The sequence below is a fragment of the Syngnathus acus genome, chromosome 19 (genome assembly GCF_901709675.1).
Source record: "Syngnathus acus chromosome 19, fSynAcu1.2, whole genome shotgun sequence".
NCBI classification, from domain to species: domain Eukaryota; kingdom Metazoa; phylum Chordata; class Actinopteri; order Syngnathiformes; family Syngnathidae; genus Syngnathus; species Syngnathus acus.
In genome coordinates, this window is record NC_051103.1 from 1,053,597 (window position 1) to 1,063,151 (window position 9,555).

Genomic DNA, 9,555 nt, shown 5'->3' on the forward strand with positions numbered 1-9,555 from the left:
TATAAACACATCCCTTCAAACAGGCATCTTCCCAGATGCCTTTAAAACAGCTGTGGTAAAACCTTTACTAAAGAAGCCCAACCTAGATGGAAATGTACTGACCAGCTATAGGCCGATATCCAACCTTCCTTTCATTAGTAAGATACTTGAAAAGATAGTTTCAGTGCAAATAAACCCGTTTCTGAAAGAAAACAATATCCTGGAGGAATTTCAGTCAGGCTTTAGAACATACCACAGCTCTGAAACTGCTCTTACTAAAATAATCAGCGACCTCAGATTAAACTCTGATGAAAACAAGGTGTCGATTCTTATCCTCTTAGACCTAAGTGCAGCGTTTGATACCATTGAGCATGATATCCTAATCAATCGTCTTGAAAGGTTAGTCGGTCTTTCGGACTGTGTGTTAAACTGGTTCAGAACATATATCAAAGGGAGAAAGTTCTATGTCAGTTTAGGAGAGCATGCGTCCAACACACATGACAGCCGCTATGGGGTTGCACAAGGCAGCTGCCTTGGTCCACTATTATTCTCACTTTACATGCTGCCGCTTGGCGACATCATCAGAAAGCACAATGTATATTTCCATAGTTATGCGGATGACACACAATTGTACATATCTGCAGAACCCAATGATGCTACACCTATAAACTCCATCACCAACTGTCTTCTGGCTATAAATAAATGGATGAGCAACAATTTCTTAAAGTTAAACGAGGATAAAACTGAAATCTTGCTAATCGGCCCTAAAACTAAAAGAGAAATGCTGTTTAATAATTTGGGGAAATTAACTCCCTGGATTAAATCCGAGGTTACAAGTCTTGGTGTTATCTTAGATTCAGATCTAAGCTTCAGGTCCCACATTAACAAGGTGACCAAAACATCATTTTTCCACCTTAGAAATATAGCCAAAGTAAGAGCGTTCATAAATCAAAATGATGCTGAGAAACTGATTCATGCCTTTATTTCAAGCCGGCTTGACTACTGTAATGCACTCTTTACTGGTCTCCCGAAAAAAACCACTGATAGACTTCAGCTCATCCAAAACGCTGCAGCTCGCCTATTAACCAGGACCAAGAAGAGAGAGCACATTAGACCAGTTCTAGCTGCTCTGCACTGGCTTCCTGTAACATTTAGAATTGATTTTAAAATCCTTCTCCTTCTATACAAAGCCCTCAACGGGCAGGGACCAAGCTACATTGCAAACTCTCTTGTTAGCTATATACCTCCAAGAACCCTGCGATCATCTGCTGCTGGTTTATTGGAGGCTCCCAGCAACAGCAGAAAGAAGATCGGTGATGCAGCCTTTGTTAATTACGCCCCCAAACTATGGAACACACTGCCAATAGGTATCAGGGAGGCCAGGTCGCTAGATATTTTCAAAACAAAACTTAAAACTCATTTCTTTACCCGAGCATTTAACTAATTACGTTTTGTAAATTTCATTTTAAGCCTAATTTTATCTTTATCTTTATTTTATTTTTTTACCTTTTCTTAAAGATATATTCTTTATTTTATTAAAGCGTGCTCCTATTTTAAACTCACTTTATTAATTGTGTATGCATACATTAATGTTTTGTTTTTATGTATTCATGTTTTTCTTTCATTGTTGTAAAGCGCTTTGAGCTGCATTTCTTGTATGAAAGGTGCTATACAAATAAAATTTATTATTATTATTATTGTTACTATTAGATAGATTAGATTAGATAATCCTTTATTATTCCCTCAATGGGGAAACTCCTGTGTTAGCAGCAGTACACTTAACATATACACACACACACACACACATGCACACACACACACACACACACGCATGCGGGGGAGGGGGTAAAAGATTAAAAAAGTAAAAGATATATATAATTAAAAAATATGGACAATACATACAATACATAATATACAGTGGAGATAAAAAAATATGAGATAGAAAAATAGTGCAAAGGAAGAAAAACTGCAAAAAAGCAGGTAAGAAGTGTGTGAGGTAGACAGATATTGCACATATGATTGCACATATGGTTATTGCACGTTATTATTGCATGTTATTATAGTCCGTTAGCTACAGTGATCGGCCTGGTTGTACAGTCTGATGGCAGCAGGGAGGAAGAAAATGACGTAACTTCCCGTTCGCGAACGAGTCGTGTATTGCATTTGCCGTTCACCAACGAACGAATCTGTGAGTGAACGGATCACTCACTGAGTGAATCACTCACTGAGTGATTCGCATTTCCAGTTCATCGTGAGAACGGATCAGTGAGGGAACGAATCCTGACTTTCCCGTTCGCAAACGAGTCATTGGGTTAACTGCCTTTCCGTGCATCAACGGATCAGTCAGTGAACGTGTTGCGTCTCCTAGCGTGAACTATGTAAGCCAGAATGTAGATTTACGATTTACTTATAGTAGGTTTTAAATGACGTGTATGCAAACAAAAGGCCTAAATGCTATTATCTAATATATCGACTGTAGTTTCACATTAGATTGGTTTGAGATGTACTTTTATTATCATTATTATTATTATTATAAACATTTATGTTATAACTTGTCTGGTGTTTTATTCCTTGTTTTTATATTCGCCATTCAAAACATAAAAATCAGACATTTGGTTAACTGCTTTATATGACAATATGTATGTGTTTTACGTTGCTATATGAGTTGGTGTCCCCCAAAATAACAAACGTCGGCATAACGGGTTTTTTTTCAACCTTTTCTTCAAACACAAACACATTCGGTATAATAACACCATCAACTACAAGCCAACAAATACAAAATTGAAACATCAATGTCGGCATAACGTGTGTCGGCTGGCAATAGCATAGCAGCAATGCTGTCTGTCACTCACTCACTCGTGAAGACCAATCAGCAGCGCCAGCGAGCGTTAGATGGAGGAGGGACTTTACGCGTCAGTGACGTAACTTCCCGTTCACGAACGAGTCGTGAATTGCATTTGCATTTGCCGTTCACCAACGAACGAATCTGTGAGTGAACAAATCACTCACTGAGTGAACAAATCACTCACTGAGTGAACAAATCACTAACAAATCACTCACTGAGTGAACAAATCACCAAATTCACTGAGTGAATCGCTCGCTGAGTGAATCGCTCGCTGAGTGATTCGCATTTCCAGTTCACCACGAGAACGGATCAGTGAGGGAACGAATCCTGGCTTTCCCGTTCGCGAACGAGTCAATGGGTGAACTGCCTTCCCGTGCATCAACGGATCAGTCAGTGAACGTGTTGCGTCTCATGGCGTGAACATTTCAGTGGGTGAAATGTAGAAGTGTAGATTTACGTTTTGCCATGGAAAGACTGAAACACCACGTCTTTTGTGCTCGTTTTCCCCAAGCTAATGGCTAGTGTGCAAGCGCATGAAGAGACTGCCGGCCGGCCAGCAGACCCCATCTTCAACTTTATTCCATGAAGGGATGCGCCGGTCTGCAACAGCTGGGAGACTATCTTTTTAAATAACATGTTTATGCATATATACGCCAAAATATTGTTCTCCAATCTATCTACTGCAATTTCACATTAAATTGCTGGTTTGAATTTGTATTTTAAAACTTGTCTGGCGTTCGAGTGTTTTATTCCTTGGTTTTATTTTTGCGCATGAAAACGTAAAATGTAAGTCCCAACATTGTAAAAATGAAAACAAAACATACAGGGCGTGTTTTCACGCTGTGTTGGTGTCCCCCAAAATAATAAATGAAGGTTTGTGCGTCTTCCACATCAAATACATCCATCCATCCATCCATCCATCCATCCATCCATCTTCTTCCGCTTATCCGGGGTCGGGTCGCGGGGGCAGCAGCTTCAGGAGGGACTCCCAGACTTCCCTCTCCCCAGCCACTTCATCTAGCTCATCCCGGGGGATCCCAAGGCGTTCCCAGGCCAGCCGAGAGACATAGTCTCTCCAGCGCGTCCTGGGTCGTCCCCGGGGTCTCCTACCGGTGGGACGTGCCCGGAACACCTCCCCAGGGAGGCGTCCAGGAGGCATCCTGATGAGATGCCCGAGCCACCTCATCTGGCTCCTCTCTACGTGGAGGAGTAGCGACTCTACTCCGAGTCTCTCCCGGATGAACTTCTCACCCTATCTCTAAGGGAGAGCCCGGACATCCTGCGGAGAAAACTCATTTCGGCCGCTTGTATCCGGGATCTCGTTCTTTCGGTCACGACCCATAGCTCGTGACCATAGGTGAGGGTAGGAGCGTAAATCGACCGGTAAATTGAGAGCTTTGCCTTTTGGCTCAGCTCTCTCTTTACCACGACGGACCGGTACAGAGTCCGCATTACTGCCGACGCTGCACCGATCCGCCTGTCGATCTCGCGCTCCATCCTCCCCTCACTCGTGAACAAGACCCCAAGATACTTAAACTCCTCCAATTGGGGCAGGATCTCATCCCCGATCCGGAGAGGGCATTCCACCCTTTTCCGATCGAGGACCATGGACTCGGATTTGGAGGTGCTGACCCTCATCCCGACCGCTTCACACTCGGCTGCGAACCGCTCCAGTGAGAGCTGGAGATCACGGCCTGAAGAAGCCAACAGCACAACGTCGTCTGCAAAAAGCAGAGACGCGATGCTGAGGTCCCCAAACCGGACACCCTCAACGCCTCGGCTGCACCTAGAAATTCTGTCCATAAAAATTATGAACAGAATCGGTGACAAAGGGCAGCCTTGGCGGAGTCCAACCCTCACTGGGAACGAATCCGACTTACTGCCGGAAATGCGGACCAAACTCTGGCATCGGTGATACAGGGACCGAACCGCCCTTATCAGTTGGCTCGGTACCCCGTACTCCCGAAGCACCCCCCACAGAACCTCCCGAGGGACACGGTCGAACGCCTTCTCCAAGTCCACAAAACACATGTGGACTGGTTGGGCGAACTCCCATGCACCCTCGAGGATCCTGTTGAGGGTGAAGAGCTGGTCCACTGTTCCACGGCCAGGACGAAAGCCACACTGTTCCTCCTGAATCCGAAGTTCGACCTTCCGACGGACCCTCCTCTCCAGCACCCCTGAATAGACCTTACCAGGGAGGCTGAGGAGTGTAATTCCCCTGTAATTGGAACACACCCTCCGGTCCCCCTTCTTAAAGAGGGGAACCACCACCCCAGTCTGCCAATCCAGAGGCACTGTCCCCGATGTCCACGCGATGCTGTAGAGACGTGTCAGCCATGACAGCCCCACAACATCCAGAGCCCTTAAGAAATCCGGGCGGATCTCATCCACCCCCGGGGCCTTGCCACCGAGGAGTTTTTTAACTACCTCAGTGACTTCAACCCCAGAGATTGGAGAGTCCGCCTCAGAGTCCCCAGGCCCTGCTTCCACAATGGAAGGCGTGTCGGTGGAATTGAGGAGGTCTTCGAAGTATTCTCCCCACCGACACACGACGTCCCGAGTCGAGGTCAGCAGCACGCCATCTCCACTGTAAACAGTGTTGAGGTTGCACTGCTTCCCCCTCCTGAGACGCCGGATGGTGGACCAGAATTTCCTCGAAGCCGTCCGGAAGTCATTCTCCATGGCCTCGCCAAACTCCTCCCACGCCCGGGTTTTTGCCTCAGCAACCGCCGAAGCCGCGTTCCGCTTGGCCATCCGGTACCTGTCAGCTGCCTCCGGAGTCCCGCAGGCCAAAACGGCCCGATAGGACTCCTTCTTCAGCTTGACGGCATCCCTTACCGCCGGTGTCCACCAGCGGGTTCGGGGATTGCCGCCACGACAGGCCCCAATGACCTTACGGCCACAGCTCCGGTCGGCCGCCTCAACAATGGAGGCGCGGAACAAGGTCCACTCGGACTCAATGTCCCCCGCCTCCCCCGGGACGTGGGAAAAGCTCTGCCGGAGGTGGGAGTTGAAGCTCTTCCTGACAGGGGATTCCGCCAGACGTTCCCAGCAGACCCTCACAGAACGTTTGGGTCTGCCAGGTCGGACCGGCATCTTCCCCCACCATCGGAGCCAACCCACCACCAGGTGGTGATCAGTTGACAGCTCCGCCCCTCTCTTCGCCCGAGTGTCCAAAACATGCGGCCGCAAATCCGATGACACGGCTACAAAGTCGATCATCGAACTGCGGCCTAGGGTGTCCTGGTGCCAAGTGCACACATGGACACCCTTATGTTTGAACATGGTGTTCATTATAGAAAATCCGTGTCGAGCACAGAAGTCCAATAATAGAACACCGCTCGGGTTCAGATCGGGGGCGCCGTTCCTCCCAATCACGCCCTTCCAGGTCTCACTGTCATTGCCCACGTGAGCATTGAAGTCACCCAGTAGAACGATGGAGTCCCCAGAAGGAGCGCCCTCCAGCACTTCCTCCAGGGACTCCAAAAAGGGTGGGTACTCTGAAGGCGGAGGGAGGCTACCCTCTCGTTCACCGGGGTGAACCCCAATGTGCAGGCGCCCAGCCGGGGGGCAATAAGTATACCCACACCTGCTCGACGCCTCTCACCGTGGGCAACTCCAGAGTGGAAGAGAGTCCAGCCCCTCTCGAGAGGGCTTGTACCAGAACCCAAACTGTGCGTGGAGGCAAGTCCGACTATATCTAGTCGGAACTTTTCTGCCTCGCACACCAGCTCGGGCTCCTTTCCAGCCAGAGAGGTGACATTCCATGTCCCAAGAGCCAGCTTCTGCAGCCGGGGATCAGACCGCCAAGGTCCCTGCCTTTGGCCGCCGCCCAGCTTGCAATGCACCCGACCCCTTTGGCCCCTCCCACAGATGGTGAGCCCATGGGAAGGGGGACCCACGTTTCCTTTTCGGGCTGAGCCAGACGCTCGCCTTCGAGCCCCGCCTCCAGGCCTGGCTCCAGAGGGGGGCCCCGGTGACCCGCGTCCGGGCGAGGGAAAACGTGATCCATTAATTTTTTTCATCATAAGGGGCTGATGAGCCATGCTTTGTCTGGCCCCTCACCTAGGACCCGTTTGCCATGGGTGACCCTACCAGGGGCATGAAGCCCCAGACAACATGGCTCCTAGGATCATAGGGGCACGCAAACCCCTCCACCACGATAAGGTGACGACTCACGGAGGGGCGATCAAATACAGGACAGCAAAATAAGTCAAATCGCCGCGGTTGCCCAAAAACAGTTAGGCTCGCCAGAAGCTCGCTTGAAGCAAGACTGCCCCACAAGGTGGAATTCAACATTGTACATGATCCAAAGTACTCTTGTGAACAAAGATGCAATAATTACAACTTTAGCACTTACAAATCCAAAATTGTCACTCCTAACACCAGAGGAATGGGAGGGAATAAAGCAGGCCTGTAACATTTTGAAGCCCTTCGAAGAAGTCACCAGGGAATTATGTGGCCAGAGGTGCATATGTGCATGATCGTATTTTCGAAGTGTAATTTTGCCCTTAATTTTAAAGGCTTTGCTTTCAGTGTCCCTTTAAAATAAAAAATAATCAGAAAGAAAAAAACATTTGCCTTTTGTAGTTTTCAAGCAAATGTACTAATCATTACTACTAATGCTAAACATTTCATATGCACCAACAACATGCATTCATATGATCATTGGTGTTATCAGAGTCAAACCTTTTTTTCCCTTGTCTCAGATACTATGTTACTGCATCAAAGGTGATTCTTCTTGCGAGAGGATTACAGAAGATAATCACAAATAAATAAAGAATTGCAAACATGACGGCGCCTGTGACAGCCATGGTGAAGACGATTGCGAGACAAATGTCAAACAGGTTCCACAAGATTGAGGCACATGTTTTGCTATCTGAAGAGGCAGCACTGGACCCAAGGTTCAAAAAGAAGGCCTTCGGCAGGGAGGAGGATCCCGATAGGACCTACCAGCATCTTAGCAATGCTGCTGCTAAGGTGAACCTTCCCAACCAGCAAGCTGAAGGAGAAGCAGAAGAAACAGCACAGCCTCAGAGTTCCGGACAGGACAGCCAAATCTGGCAGGAATTTGACCAGCGGGTCTCAGGACTTGTGAGCAGCTGTCGTAATGCATTAACGGATTCAATGCTGGAGGTGCGTGCTTTTGTGGAAGAGCCCCTTATAAGTAGAGGTTCAAACCCCCTCTCTTGGTGGCAAAGTAGAGGTGTGGTTTATCCAAGACTTTCTCATGTGATGAAAAAGAGACTCTGCATTGTGGCTACATCTGTCCCGTCTGAGAGGATTTTCCGCAAGATGGGGCAGATATTATCAGAGAGATGAAATTGACTGAGTTCATCAAAAGTTAGTCAGCTTGTATTTTTGAATGCAAATCTGAAGTAAGAGCAAAAGAAAGTACAATGCATAGGACATTTTTACTTGACTTTGTTTGACTGTTTTGGTGTGTTTGCTTTGTTGATAACTGGATTTTTTGGGTCACTTTTTGGGGAATTTCTACCTCTTAGTGAAGTATTATTTTGCACAATTCTGGTGTGTTTGCTTGTTTGGTTACTGATTTTTTTGGTCCCTTTTTTTAAATTGTCTACCTCTTAGTGAAGTATTATTTTGCACAATTTTGGTGTGTTTGCTTGTTTGGTTACTGATTTTTTTTTGTCCCTTTTTTTAAAATGTCTACCTCTTAGTAAAGTATTATTTTGCACAATTTTGGTGTGTTTGCTTGTTTGGTTACTGTATTTTTTTTAAACACTTTTCTAGCTCTTAGCGTTGTATTATTTTGCACAAAAATTATTTTGTATTGGACTTTTGCTTTAAAGTCTCTGTTTCAGTATCTTTTTATGTATTTCCGTATTTTATACACCTCGCCGTGAAACAAAACGAAGAAAATGATGTAACTTCCCGTTCACGAACGAGTCATGAATTTATTATTATCCATCCATCCATTTTCTGTACCGCTCTGTCCCCATGGGGGTCGCAGGCGTGCTGGAGCCTATCCCAGCCGTCATCGGGCAGTAGGCGGGGGACACCCTGAACTGGTTGCCAGCCAATCGCAGGGCACACAGAGATGAACAACCATCCGCACTCGCACTCACACCTAGGGGCAATTTGGAGTGCTCAATTGGCCTACCAAGCATGTTTTTGGGATGTGGGAGGAAACCGGAGTGCCCGGAGAAAACCCACGCAGACACGAGGAGAACATGCAAACTCCACACATGGAGGGCCAGAGGTGGAATCGAATCCGCACCCTCCTAACTGTGAGGCGGACGTGCTACCCAGTGCGCCACCGAGCCGACTATTATTATCATTATTATTATTATATTATTATTATTTTAATAAACATTTATCAAAAGTCAAAGTCAAAGTCTGCTTTATTGTCAATTTCTTCACATGCAAAGAAATCGAAATTACGTTCCCACTATCCTACGGTGACAAGACATAGTACACAATATACATACAAGTAAACAACACAAAAAAATAAAAACAAGAAGGCACAAACAATGAATAAATAAGAGTGATGAATAAATAATAAATAAACAAACAACATAATAAATAAGAGGAGCAAAAATGGAGCAAGTGTGCATACAGCAGACAGTCAGAATATAGCGCAAAAGTACAGGACGCTACGCAGAAGGGGGGAGAGAGTTCAGGATCCTAACAGCCTGGAGTATGAAGCTGTTGGTGAGTCTGGTGGTGCGGGAGTGCAGGCTCCTGTACCTCTTCCCAGAGGGCAG